A 13,627-nucleotide genomic window follows, 5' to 3' on the forward strand; every position below is an offset into this window, starting at 1 on the left:
CCTAAATGGGATTGTTTTCTTAATTTCTCTTTCTGCTGCTTCATTATTAGTACATAGAAATCAACTGATCTCTGTAAAGATTTTGTATTCCTGTGACTTTACTGAATTCATGATCAGTTCTAGCAGTTTTGGGGGTTTTGTTTTGTTTTGTTTTGTTTGTTTTTTGTTTGGTAGAGTCTTTCAGGTTTTCTATATAGTATCGTGTCATCTGCCAATAGTGAAAGTTTTACTTCTTCCTTACCAGTTTGGATGCCTTTTAATTTCTTTTTGTTGTCTGGTTGCTGTGGCTAGGACTTCCAGTGCTATCTTGAACAAAAGTGGTGAGAGTGGACATCCTTACCTTTTCCTGACCTTACAGGAAAGCTCTCAGTTTTGTTTTTGTTTTTTCTTTTGAGTATGATGTTTGCCATGGGTTTTTCATATATACGCTTTAATATGTTGAGTTATGTTGCCTCTAAAGCTACTTTGTTGAGGGTTTTTATCATGAATGGATGTTGTACTTTTCAAATGCTTTTTCTGCATCTATTGAAATGATCATATGGCTTTATCATTTCTTTAATGGATGAAATGTATTATGTTGATTGATTTGCAAATATTTAGCCACTCTTGCATGCTGGGAATAAATCCCACTTGACTGTGGTGAATGATTTTTAATATATTGTTGGATTTGTTTTGCTAGTATTTTGTTGAAGATTTCCACATCTGTGTTAGTCAGATACTGGCCTGTAGTTCTCTTCTTTTATGGCATCTTTACTGGTTTGGTTATCAGGGTGATGCTGGCCTGATAGAAAGAATTTGGAAGGCTTCCTTCCTTTACTGTTTTTTGGAATAGTTTGAGAAAAATAGGTTCTATTCTTAAAATCTTTGGTAGAATTTACCTGTGAAGCAGTCTGGTCCTAGACTTTTTTTGTTGGGAGTTTTTTGATTACTGATTGAATTTCCTTGCTAGTAATCAATCTGTTCAAATTTTCTATTTCTTCCTCCTTCAGTTTTGTTAGGTTATATGTTTCTAGGAATTTATCCATTTCCTCTGGGTTGTCCAGTTTGTTGACATACAGCTTTTCATAATATTTTGTTACAATTGTTTGTAATTCTGTAGTGTTGGTTATTTCTCCTCTTTCATTTGTGGTTATGTTTGAATCTTTTCTCTCTTTTCTTTCTTTCATGAGTCTAACTAGAGGTTTGTCAATTTTGTTGATATTTGCAAGGAACCATCTCTTGGTTTCATTGATCTGTACTTTTGTTTTTTTAGTTTCTATATCATTTATTTCTGCTCTAATCTTCATTTCTTTCCATCTGCTAGTTTTGGGTTTTGTTTGTTCTTTTTCTAGCTCCTTTAGGTGTAGAGTTAGGTTGTTTATTTGAGATTTTTCTTGCTTCTTGAGGTACGCCTGTATTGCCATAAGCTTCTCTTTTAGAATTGCTTTTCCTGCATCCCAAAGGTTTTGGATCCTTGTGTTTTCATTTTCATTTGTTTCCATGTACTTTTTATTTCTTCTTTGATTTCCTGGCTGACCTAGTCATTACTTAGTAGTATGTTATTTAAACTCCATGTGTTTGTGGTCTTTCCAGATTTTTTTTTTTATGGTGGGTGATTTCTAATTTTATAGCATTGTGGTCAGAAAAGATGCATGGCATGACCTCAATCTCTTTGAGTTTGTTGAGGCTTGTTTTGTGCCCTAATATGTGAGATATTGTGGAGAATGTTCCATATGCACTTGAAAAGAATTTGTATTCAGCTGTCTTAGCATGGGATGTTCTGAATATATCTGTTAAATCCATCTGGTCCAGTGTGTTATTCAAAGCCACTGTTTCCTTGTTCCATTTCTATTTGGATCATCTTTTCATTTATGTAAGTGGCCTGTTAAAGTCCCTATTATTATTGAATTGCTATCAATTAGTCCTTTATGTTTGTTATTAACTGTTTCATGTATTTAGATGTTCCATATTGGTTCCATAAATATTTACAGTTGTTATAGCTTCTTGTTGGATTGTCCCTTTGATTATTAGTGTCCTTCTTTGTCTCTTGTTACAGTCTTTTTTTGTTTTGTAAGTCTATTTTATCCGATGTAAGTTTTCCTATCTTGGCTTTCTTTCGATATCCATTTGCATGATAAATGTTTGTACATCCCTTCACTTCCCGTTTGTGGGTGTCTTTTGGTCTGAAATGAGTCTCTTGTAGGCAGCAGATAGATGGATTTTTTTAAAATCTATACTGTCATCCTATTTTTTTTATTGGATTGTTGAGTCCATTTACATTCAAAGTAATTACTGATAGATATGTATTTCTTGCCATTTTGTTACTTGTTTTGTTTCCATAGTTTGTCTTTGATCTTTTCTTGTACTGTTTCATGGTTTGCTGGTTTTCTCTAGTGATATACTTGGATTCCTTTTTCTTTATTCTTTGCATATCTATTACTGGTTTTTGATTTGTGGTTATCAATAGGGTTGTATGTAACATTTTTTGTATATCTCAGTCTATATTAAGTTGATGGTTGCTTAAGTTTGAACCCATTATTTACTCCTCTCCTCCCTTCATTTTAGGTATATGTTGTCATATTTTACATTCTTTTATTTTGTGTATCTTTTGGCTGATTTTTACATATATATTTATTTTTTATACTCTCATTTATGGTCTTTCCTTTTCACTCATAGAATCCCCTTTACATTTCTTGTGAGTCTGGTTTAGTGGTCATGAATTCCTTTAGTTTTGTTTATCCAACAACTTCTCTATCTCTCCTTCTATTCTGAATGATAACCTTGCTGGATAGAGTATTCTTGGCTGCAGATTTTCCCTCTCACCACTTTGAATATATCATGCCAGTTCCTTCTGGCCTGTAAAATTCCTGTTGAAAAATCCACTGATAGCTTTATGGGGTTTCCCTGGTATGTGACTGTTTTCTTTTGCTGCTTTTAAATATTTTTCTTTGTTGCTACTTTTTGGCATTTTAATTACTATGTATCTTGGTGTGGATCTCCTTGGTTTGATTTTGGGGGGGAATCTCTGTGCCTCCTGGATCTTAGTATCTATTTCCTTCCCATATTAGGGAAGTTTTCAGCTATTATGTCTTCAAACATATTTTCTGCCATTTTTTCACTCTGTTCTTTTTCTAGGATCCTTATAATGCAAAATCATTACAATTGATGGAGTCACTGAGTTCCCTAAGGCTATTCTTGTTTTGCATAATTCTTTTTTTCCCCCATTTGCTCAGCTTGATTAATTTCCATTACCCTGTTTTCCAGATCACTAATTCATTCCTCTGCTTTCTTTAGCCTGCTGTGTATTCCATCAAGTGTATTTTTAATTTAATTTATTGTGTTCTTCAATTCTGATATTTTTTTTCTTTCTCTTTGTTAAGGATTTTACTGATGTCCTCCCCTATTTTCTCAAGTGCAGTGAGTATCTTTGCGATCATTATTTTAAATTCTCTATCAGGCATATTTTTTATAACTGTTTGGTTAAGTCTCTTGCTGTGGTTCTGTCCTGTTCTTTCATTTAGGACATGTTCCTCTGTCTCCTCATTTTGTCTAACGTTATGTGTCTGTTTCTGTGTGTTAGGAAAATCAGCTATGTCTCCTGCACTGGAAAGTAGTGGCCTAATGGAGAAGGGGTCTTGTAGTGCTCTGCTGTGTAGTGTCCCATGTTTGCAAGAATCTGTTGCTTCAGGAAGTTCTCTTGTATGTGTTGCATGTGCCTTGCTATTATGGCTGGGTCACTTTTTCCTTCAGTGCAGTCATCTGTAATGGCTTCCTTGCAGTATTAGTGGGCCAATCTGGGGACTCCTTGGGCTTGAGTTGAATCAGACCAGGCATTTATTTGAGATTCAGTAACACCAAACTGTTGGGTGCTTTCCCTGTGTTATCCCCTGAGAAGTTTTCATTGGTGGACGGGACCTACAGTCAGACTAGTAGTTTGCCTCCAGCCCACTGCTGACGTCTCTGTCTGATGGGTGTGTGTGATTATCTTTCCCTCTCTCTGGAGCAGGAGTCACTTTGGAGTTGTGCTGGCCACCATAGGGGCTGCTTGCACACTGCCAAACCTGCAGCATTGCCCTGTAACTGTGTTCAAGAGTGCCCCTTGGAGAGGGTGGTTCCCTTGAGGCACAGTAGTGTCATGAAGGGGGGCCGGAGAGATGCCTTCAAGCTTGTAGGTCATGGGAGGGGCTCTGTAGCACCAGCACTGAAGTACCCATCAGTCTCCACCGAAACACAGTGCATGGCAGCAGTGCGGTAAGGGGGTGGTGCATGACTGTTTCATTGCAGAAGGGGCCCTGTTACACTGGACTAAAGCTGCCCTTCCAGAGGGGTGGATTGGTGGAAGCACAGCATGTAGAGGCAGGGTGGCAGTGTTAGCAAGTTAGGTAGGGGACAGGGAAGGAAAATGGTGCCTGCCAGTTCCTTTGTTCCTAGAGGACTTCCCCAGTGATTTCTATGCCTCCAGACACTCTCTGAGATGAGTAAATGACTCTTCCTCCCATATGCCCCAGGCACCTTTCAAACTGCTGCTTAGATGCTGTATATCCACCAGCTGTTTGTTGTGCTTTTTAAGGGGGTCGGGAGGACTCAGTGTCCTCTCAACCTCCTTACTCTCCCAAAGCTGAGCCCACTGATTTTTTTTTTTTTCTAATTTCAGGTGTTAAGTCATTTAGCTCCTGACTGTGTCTCCACCCTCCTACCCTTTTCCATGTGCACTCTTCTCCACAGTTAGTTGTGGAGTTTATTCTGCCATTTTCTGAGTTATTTAGACTGCTATTGGGTGTTCTCTAGTTGTATCTGTGGGATGAGGTGAGCCTAGACTTATCCTACTCTGCCATCTTCCCCAAAAGTCAATATGGTATGTTTATACACAGCAACAAAAACGAATGACGTACTTATATATACATTAGGATGAATGAATTTGAAAAGCATTGTGTTGATTGAAAGAAGCCAGACATAAAAGAGTATATTCTGTATGATTCCATTTATATAAAAATTCTAGAAAACACAAACCAATTTATATGGACACAAATCAGACTGGTAGTGACTGGGGCTGCCAGTGAAGAGAGGGATGGACTACAAAGGGTTTTAGGGAAGCTCATAAGGATGATGGAAATGTTCTGTAACTTGCATATGGTGATGAGTTCATAGGTGTAATGTAAAGAATTAATTGAATTGTACCGTTTATATATCGTATAGTTGATAAAATATGTTTAAAGTTTTCATAAATATTAAAATAAAATTTTATTGGGAATATACAGAAGAATAAATCCCTACACAAAGTAGTAAAGTCTGTCTCACTTTTGAACCAAAGCAAATAGTGCTGCTGTGATTAATTCATCATCTGACTTCATCTCCTATTCTATCTATAACTCACCTCATTCCACCCACTTCTCCCCCACCAGACCATAGGTCCACTTCTGGGGCATGCTCCTCTCCATAACTTTCTTCAAGTGTTTCTTCAAATGTCATCTTTTATTAAAGGCCATTCTGAACATTCTTTAAAATGGCAACCTAATACAGGGAAAGACAGATACCATATGGTTTCACTCTTATGTGGATCCTGAGAAACTTAACAGAAACCCATGGGGGAGGGGAAGGAAAAAAAAAAAGACGTTAGAGTGGAAGAGAGCCAAAGCATAAGAGACTCTTAAAAACTGAGGGGCGCCTGGGTGGCTCAGTCGGTTAAGCGGCCGACTTTGGCTCAGGTCATGATCTCGCGGTCCGTGAGTTTGAGCCCCGCGTCGGGCTCTGTGCTGACAGCTCAGAGCCTGGAGCCTGTTTCAGATTCTGTGTCTCCCTCTCTCTGACCCTCCCCTGTTCATGCTCTGTCTCTCCCTGTCTCAAAAATAAATAAAACTTTGAAAAAAAAATTAAAAAAAAACAACAGAGAACAATTGATGGGGGGGAGGAGGGGGGAGGGGGGGAGGGGGGAGGGGGGGAGGGGGGAGGGGGGGGGGGGGGAGGGGGGAGGGGGGAGGGGGGGGGGAGGGGGGAGGGGGGAGGGGGGGAGGGGGGGGGGGGGGGGGGGGGGGGGAGGGGGGAGGGGGGAGGGGGAGGGGGGAGGGGGGAGGGGGGGGAGGGGGGGGGGGGAGGGGGGAGGGGGGAGGGGGGAGGGGGGAGGGGGGAGGGGGGGAGGGGGAGGGGGGAGGGGCGGGAGGGGGAGGGGGGAGGGGCGGGAGGGGGAGGGGGGAGGGGCGGGAGGGGGGAGGGAGGGGGGTGGGTGATGGGTATTGAGGAGGGCACCTTTTGGGATGAGCACTGGGTGTTGTATGGAAACCAATTTGACAATAAACGTCATATATTGAAAAAAAAAAAATAAATAAATAAAATGGCAACCTATATCTTCCTCACTATACTTTGATCTCTTCTACTTCACTCTTTCTTTATTCTATAGGCCTTAACATCTTCTAAGCACTATATAATTTACTCATTATATTTAGGATTTATTGCCATTTTGGATGTAAATTCCATGATAGCAGAAATCTTTGTTTTGTTCTCTGCCATACCTAGCTAGAACTGTGCCTGGCATATGCTCAGCCCTCAGTAAATGTTGAATAAAAGATGAATGAAAGTAGACTTAAAACTGAAGACTTCTCAAGTTGGTATATATTTGTGTCACTAAGATCCATCATTAAACATTTTAAACCCTTCTAGGGATTTCTATAAGGGTACTCTGATAAAAAATCAAAACAAAAAACTTACAGTTTGTATAACATGTATAACAACCTTCTTGTATGACAGAGATTTATGCTTTCAGTCACATCACTGAAACCTAGTTTCTCAGAGATTTTATCATTCCTAATTCAAAGGAATGTCTACTTTTGACACAAAAGTGTCATAGCTTAGGTAGATTTCTGTACTACATATGTTTAGCACCCAAAGAAATGGAGTTAGAAAGTCAGAACTGGGTCAGGAGAAACTGGCCCAGTTGTGGGATTATTGTCAGTGCTTGAAGTGCTTTTACTGAACTGTTAAGTAGATCAAAAAGACAATAGTCTTTAGGATGTCCAATCCAGTGGCCTAATTAAGGGTAGGGTGAAGGTGAAATGTGCAGTGTTCAGAGGGAATGTAAACAACAGGCAATGCTCAGGTAAGTAGAAACAAGTAATGCCTCAGGAAGCAGGATGAGGCGAGATAAGCAAACACACAAGAGAAGGTTTCTAGCACAAAGGCTGGGCAACATGGCAAGAAGGGCAGGGTGCAAACAAGGACCCCAGTTCAAGCAGAAACTATCAAGACACCTTGCAGTTTGGGGGACTAACCTGGAGTAGTAAAATATGTAGGGAAAACTCTCTCTTCTGAGAGCACTGAGGAAGCCACAGAGCATTTGCCTTTTGAGACCCCTTAATCTTAGAATTTATGTAGGATAGGGAGATTGCAATTAAAGATGAATTTCAATTAGGGTCAGAAGACTAACTTTTACAAAATTTCTCAATATTGAGAATCAGCATGGTACAGTAAGAATAGCACTTTCATTATAGTCTTGTTTGAAGATCAAATTAGTGATGTTTATACTGCATTTAGAATAGTACCTTACATAGTAAGCACTACATTATCAGGAGATGTGTCTTATAATGGAACATACTTCTGTGAAAATACAGTGCCTAAGTTCTCACCCATCTAGTATGTAACAAATGTTATGTTGTACCTTCCTGAAAAAAACGTAAATTTAGAAATTTCTTGAGTAAACTTTTAAAATTGCAAATGGAACTGAATATTGATGGATTTGAAAAATATTGCAGAGCTGATGAAAAGAATAGTGGTATAAGAAAAATGTATGAATGTTACACATGTATTTGCACTTCTACTTTACCTGAATGACATCTAAAAATAACGAAGTAAATGAAAAATAAGTGGCAAAAGACAACTAATAGTTAGACTACAAGAATATTGACAGACCAGTGAAATTACAATACTTATGTAGTGTGTAAATAAACTATATGATCACATAGTATATATAATGCATATAATTGCATAAAATTGTATGAACTATCATTTAAAGGATGTCTATCTCATGTTGCTCTCTGAGAAGAAAAGTGTCACCATATAAATTGAAGTAGATAAAACATTCTTAAGTCATCAACTGGGTAGCCAATTGTTTTGTGCTCATAAATCCATCTTTCCATCTGTGAATAACTCTGGATGACCAGGAATGACCTTTACTGTACTTCCATTATAGTTCTTAGAAAATGATATAGATAGCCTCAAGCTCAAAAGTACCAAAATATGAATATTTGTGGAGGACTTCTTGCTTCTGTGAACAAATTTGCCCATGAACACTAGCCAAATTTCAGGGCCCTTTTGAGGCCGAGCTTGCTAAATGGAATGGTTTGCCCTCTCATAGATCCTGGATCTGACTTCAACTTAGTGAGAAGACTTATTTCACCCCAGATATGAGTTCTGTGGTTACTCTAACACTGTTTCTCAAAGACTGGTCCAAGGACCTGCTGAATCAGAATCACCTGTTGTGCTTGATAAAAAAGATACCAAATGGGTCAAAGATCTTAGGAAACACTTCATCAAAGATTTGTAGATGGCAGATAAGCACATGAAAAGGTGCTTTTCATCCTATAAATAAAATACAAATTAAAACAACAATAAGATACTACTACTACTACCTATTAGAAAGGCCAAAATCTAGAACATGGACAACACTAAATGCTGGTGAGGATGTGGAATAGCAGGAACTCCCATTGATTGCTGGTGGGAATGCAAAATGGTACAGCTACTTTGGAAGACAATTTAACATTTTCTTACAAAATAAACGTACTCTTACCATACAATCCATTAATCATATTTACCCCAAGGAATTAAAAACTTACATCCACACAAAAACCTGCACTTGAACGTTCACAGCTACTTTATTCATAATTGCTAAAACCTGGAAACAACCGGGGTGCCTGGGTGGCTCAGTCGGTTGAGCATCCGACTTTGGCTCAGGTCATGATCTCACAGCTTGTGGGTTTGAGCCCCGTGTTGGGCTCTGTGCTGATGGCTCAGAGCCTGGATCTGCTTTGGATTCTGTGTCTCCCTTCTCTCTGCCCCTCCCCCACTCACACTCTGTCTCTCTCTCAAAAATAAATAATAAAACATTAAAAAATTAAAAAAAAAAACACCTGGAAGCAACCACGATGTGCTTCAGTAGGTGAATGGATAAATAAATTGTGGTATAACCAGACAATGGAATATTATTTAGCTCAAACAAGAAATGAGCTATCAAGCTGTGAAAAGACATGGAGGAACTTAAATACATATTATTAAGTGAAAGAAACTAATCAGAAAAGACTATGTACTGTAAGGTTACAACTACATGTATGGCATTCTAGAAAAGGCAAAATTATAGAGACAGTAAAAAGATAAGTGGTTTTCAGAGGTAGGTGGAGAGAGAGGGATGATAGGGTGGAATATAGAGGATTTTTAGGTCAGTGAAACTACTCTGGGTGATATTATAATGGTAGGTATATGTCATTATACCTTTGTCCAAACCCATAGTATGTACAACAAAGGTGAGCTGTAATGTGAACTATGGACTTTGAGTGATAATAATTTGTCAGTGTAGGTTAATCGATTGTAACAAGTGTATTACTCTGATGGGGGATGTTGATAATGGGGAGGCTATGCTGTGTGGGGGCATGAGGTATATTGGAAATCTCTGTACCTTCCTCTCAATTTTGAATCTAAAACTGTTCTAAAAAATAGTCTGTTTACAAAATAAAAAACCCCACCAATTCCAGCACCTAATCCCAGGCCTATAGAGTCACAATCTCTGAGGAAAGACCACTTGGATCTTCATTTTCTGCAAGCAATCCAGATGATTCTTATGCCTACTAAAATTTAAAATCTACTGCATTGGCATACATACATATGCTTTCTCAACTCAGGCTGCTCCGTTCAGGAACAGCTCAGTGCCCAGATGGCTGAGGTTGAAGGCAATAGAGGCTGAAGCAAGCTGGATTGGGCTCTGGCTGTGTTTCATTCAGCATATATTCTTCCCAGGCTCTCTCACTCAATCTGTTAACCTCAAATGGTAGTGTAATATACATACTGTTTTTGATTTTGTTGTTATTATTACTGTTTTACATTAGCAGTGTATCTAAAAGAAAAAGAAGCATAGAGAACTGCTTCTGTTTTTTTTTTTTGTTTGTTTGTTTGTTTGTTTGTTTTTTAAGCCTGTGCTGTATTCCATTGCATGGCTATAGCCACAACTTAAAAAAAAAACAAAACAAAAAACCAAAACCAGATTCCCTAATGATTGATTGTTTCTCAACTTTAGCTGTTACAAAAAAAAAAAAAAAATGCTGCCATAAATAGTCTTGTACATGTTTACACAAGTTTTTAGCACCTCTGTGAACATATATAAGATAAATTCCTTAAAGTGAAAATGCCAATTGGAGGTATATGCATTTGTAATTTTGATCTGTGGTGCCAAGTTGCCTTCCACAGAAGTAGTGCCAATTACATACCCCTAGCAGTATGTGAGCACTGCATAACTTTTTAATGACTGCTTATTTTTCGACTGTAGAGATTACCATAATTTGTTTAATCTGTCTTTTGTTTGTGAGCATTGAACTTGTTTCTCTAGCCTACATTCATTTTGATCTCAAAGCCACACTATTTTGTAGTACTATGACTAAACTAATCAACATGGGGGATTTGACAGCCTTGGGAGGGTCCTTGTGCTTATTGTTGTCATTATCCTAACAACAGCCCTACAAAGTCTTTTCAAAGTGCTTCTCCATCTACATCTCACTTTTGTGGCCAGACCTCACCCTAGCCTCTGGGAATTTCTTCAGTGAACCCAGCAGGATGACATCCCTTAAGTTAAATTCCAAAGCTTTGAAGCATATCAGCAGATCAGGACCCCTTACTGACTAAATACACACAGCCCTGACCCCACACAGCTTCAAGCTTGTTGTTTTCTGCAGCCTTTCATCCCTGCATCCTTCAGTCCATCTCTTCCCCAGTGGGAAAGCAAACAGTGGAGTGGGAAGAGCAAGATGCTAGTCCCCCAGGCTGTGCAGATGGCTCTGATCTCTGCAGTGACTTGTTTGCAAACAACTTCTTTCCTTTAGTGCCAGAGGACTGAAGAGAGAAGTGGGAATGGGGACAGCTCTGGCACCTGGAAACTGAAGGTTAATCTGTATGAAGCAATATAAGAAGTGGTTTATGCTGAGCATCTCCAGCTTGTCATATTTTAGTTCAGCTCTAGCCTCAAACTTGGATGGTTTCTTACTGTTTGTTAAAGAGTTGCCACATATTTAGAGGTTCTCAGAGATGGTGGTCTTGGAGTAGAAACAGTTCTCAGAAAAAAGTGCTACAACTCCAGCCATGATGGCCTTTTGTCATTAATCTCCTAGGCTCTTCTAGTCTGGATCCAATTAGAAATCAGAGTGAGAGAGAGATGATACTAGAAATTACTGTAGCCAGAGACCCATGAAGATTTAAATCTTACCAAAGAATAGCCAAGAAAGACATACAAGGAAGAAAGGTTAGCAAAGGAATACAAAGTAACGCATGGTTGATAAATGTGCTTCTGACCCCGCAACCCCAATATACACAACTAAAGTTTTCTAAAGCTTCCTTTAGGTAGTACCTATTCTAATGTAACTTCACCCAAAGATCCCGAACCATAGTTCTGGTTTGCCACAAAAAGGCCCTAAGGAAAGAAGAGGGAAGTGAGGAGGTTATGACAATTTACTTCCTGTGAACATGGACCCTGGATCTATATCAACTTGGAAGGAAGATGAGAGAATCACACTCCTATGGATGCCACATTGGAGGAAACCAGGCTCCAAGCAGGGAGAAAGTAAAGGCACTGAGGCAGGAGCATTCTTGGTGTGTATAAGGGACAGCCCCTGATCCATGGATTTATTTAATTTATGATTCTGGCAAGTGTTTTGGATTACAGTTGGTGGCTTTGGATTTAATAATTTTAAATATAGTAGCCTTCATTTTTTGGATGCACTGAACAATACTTTATTCAGAATTCTGTTTTCATCTGTTGACATATGCTTGTTCCTACTGGCATATAAAATTCTGAAAATCATGGGGCACCTGGGTGGCTCAGTTGGTTGAACAGCTGACTCTTGATTTTAGCTCAGGTCATGATACCAGGGTCTTGGGATTGAGCCCTGTGTCAGGCTCCGTGCTGAGTGTGGAGTTTGCTTAAGATTCTCTTTCTCCCTCTGCCCCTCTCCTCCCACATTCCCTCTCTCTTTCTAAAATAAAAGAATAATAAAAAATAAAAATAAATTAAAATTAAATTAAAATTCTGAAAATCAATGATGTCACTCTTTTCCTAACTGTTGTTGGGAAGACCTTGTAAATATAGATTACAAACCAAGAAATGTCAAATTAATGACACTGACAATAAATTAAATTATTTTACTGGAAGTCTTCACTTTGGTCCATAATTTGTATAAATCATTCATAAATTAATTGATCATCTGCTTTTCTGATCATTGAATTTACCAAAAGGAATAAAATTTCTCCATTCTGATTATAAAGGGAAAAATAACCTATACCTAGAAGTTTGAGTCAGTAACACCTTGGCAAAGTTTGATTTGGATGTTAATTGGCCAAATAATTTGGAAGTAGTTTTGGTGTCCAGTGGGTTTTTCCCAGTTTCCAAGAAGTTTAGACATCTATAGCTACTCATCCAAGAAAACTACAGCTAGATGCATTCCATCATCTGGTTATATTTCAGTGTTTCTCAAGAGTAGTTTATTCCACAAACATCAGAGGGCAGCATTTGATAGGTATTCCAGAAACACAGAAAAAATTCTCCACATCAAACCTGCCTGAATGTTCCATTGAGCTATGCTTTTCTCTCTTCTCTTCTGATTCCATTTCTGCTCTTTGCAAGCCAGCAAATGCCTTCACCTGTGGCTTTTCACTACTCACTGCTCTCTCCTTCCTCCATGGACAGAGCCGGCTGGCTGAGGTTCATCCTTTGCCCCTACATTTAGGATGCTTGTCTGTACCTCATAGGCTGGGAAACCAAAAACTGTATCTCTGTTTAGGGCTGCAAATGTGATTTAAATTTGGCCAATCACTTGTGGGATGCGCTTGTGGGATATTTGGAAGACAGATATAAGTATGGAGGAGTGCTGTTGTTTCTGTTTCTGCAGGCAAGCATGGTGTGGAGGGGTTGGGCTTTCTGTAGCAGCATCACAATACCTAGTCACTAGCTCCATTGGGCTCAAGGCATGGGATACTGGACATGCAGGTTTTGCTGATACTGGTCAAGCAGGAGCAGTGTAACTTCAGAGACAAGAGCTATAGCAGTGGGGCATTGTGATTTCAATTCCATGGCAGTTTCCTGATTCTCTACCTTTTTGATTATGCCATGGTAGCTGGTTTCTTGGCAGGCCAGTTCTGTCTTCTGGGAGTCATTCCTGGAGGCCCTGCCTCAAATTTGTTTCCCCATCTTTTCCAATATTTTATATACACCCAATTCTCTGCATTTCTTACATTCCTTTCTGCTGAAAATAGCTAATGTGGTTTCTGTTTTCTATAACTGACCCCTGAATGATGCACTGCCTAGAGGTAAGCAAAAGTTCCAGCTCAAGTACAGTACCAATCATATTTCTATGATCTTTGTAGCCATCCAGTGAACTGAACTGAAATACCACCATGAAATCTAGGG

Source organism: Panthera leo, chromosome D2, assembly GCF_018350215.1.
Source record: "Panthera leo isolate Ple1 chromosome D2, P.leo_Ple1_pat1.1, whole genome shotgun sequence".
NCBI classification, from domain to species: Eukaryota; Metazoa; Chordata; class Mammalia; order Carnivora; family Felidae; genus Panthera; species Panthera leo.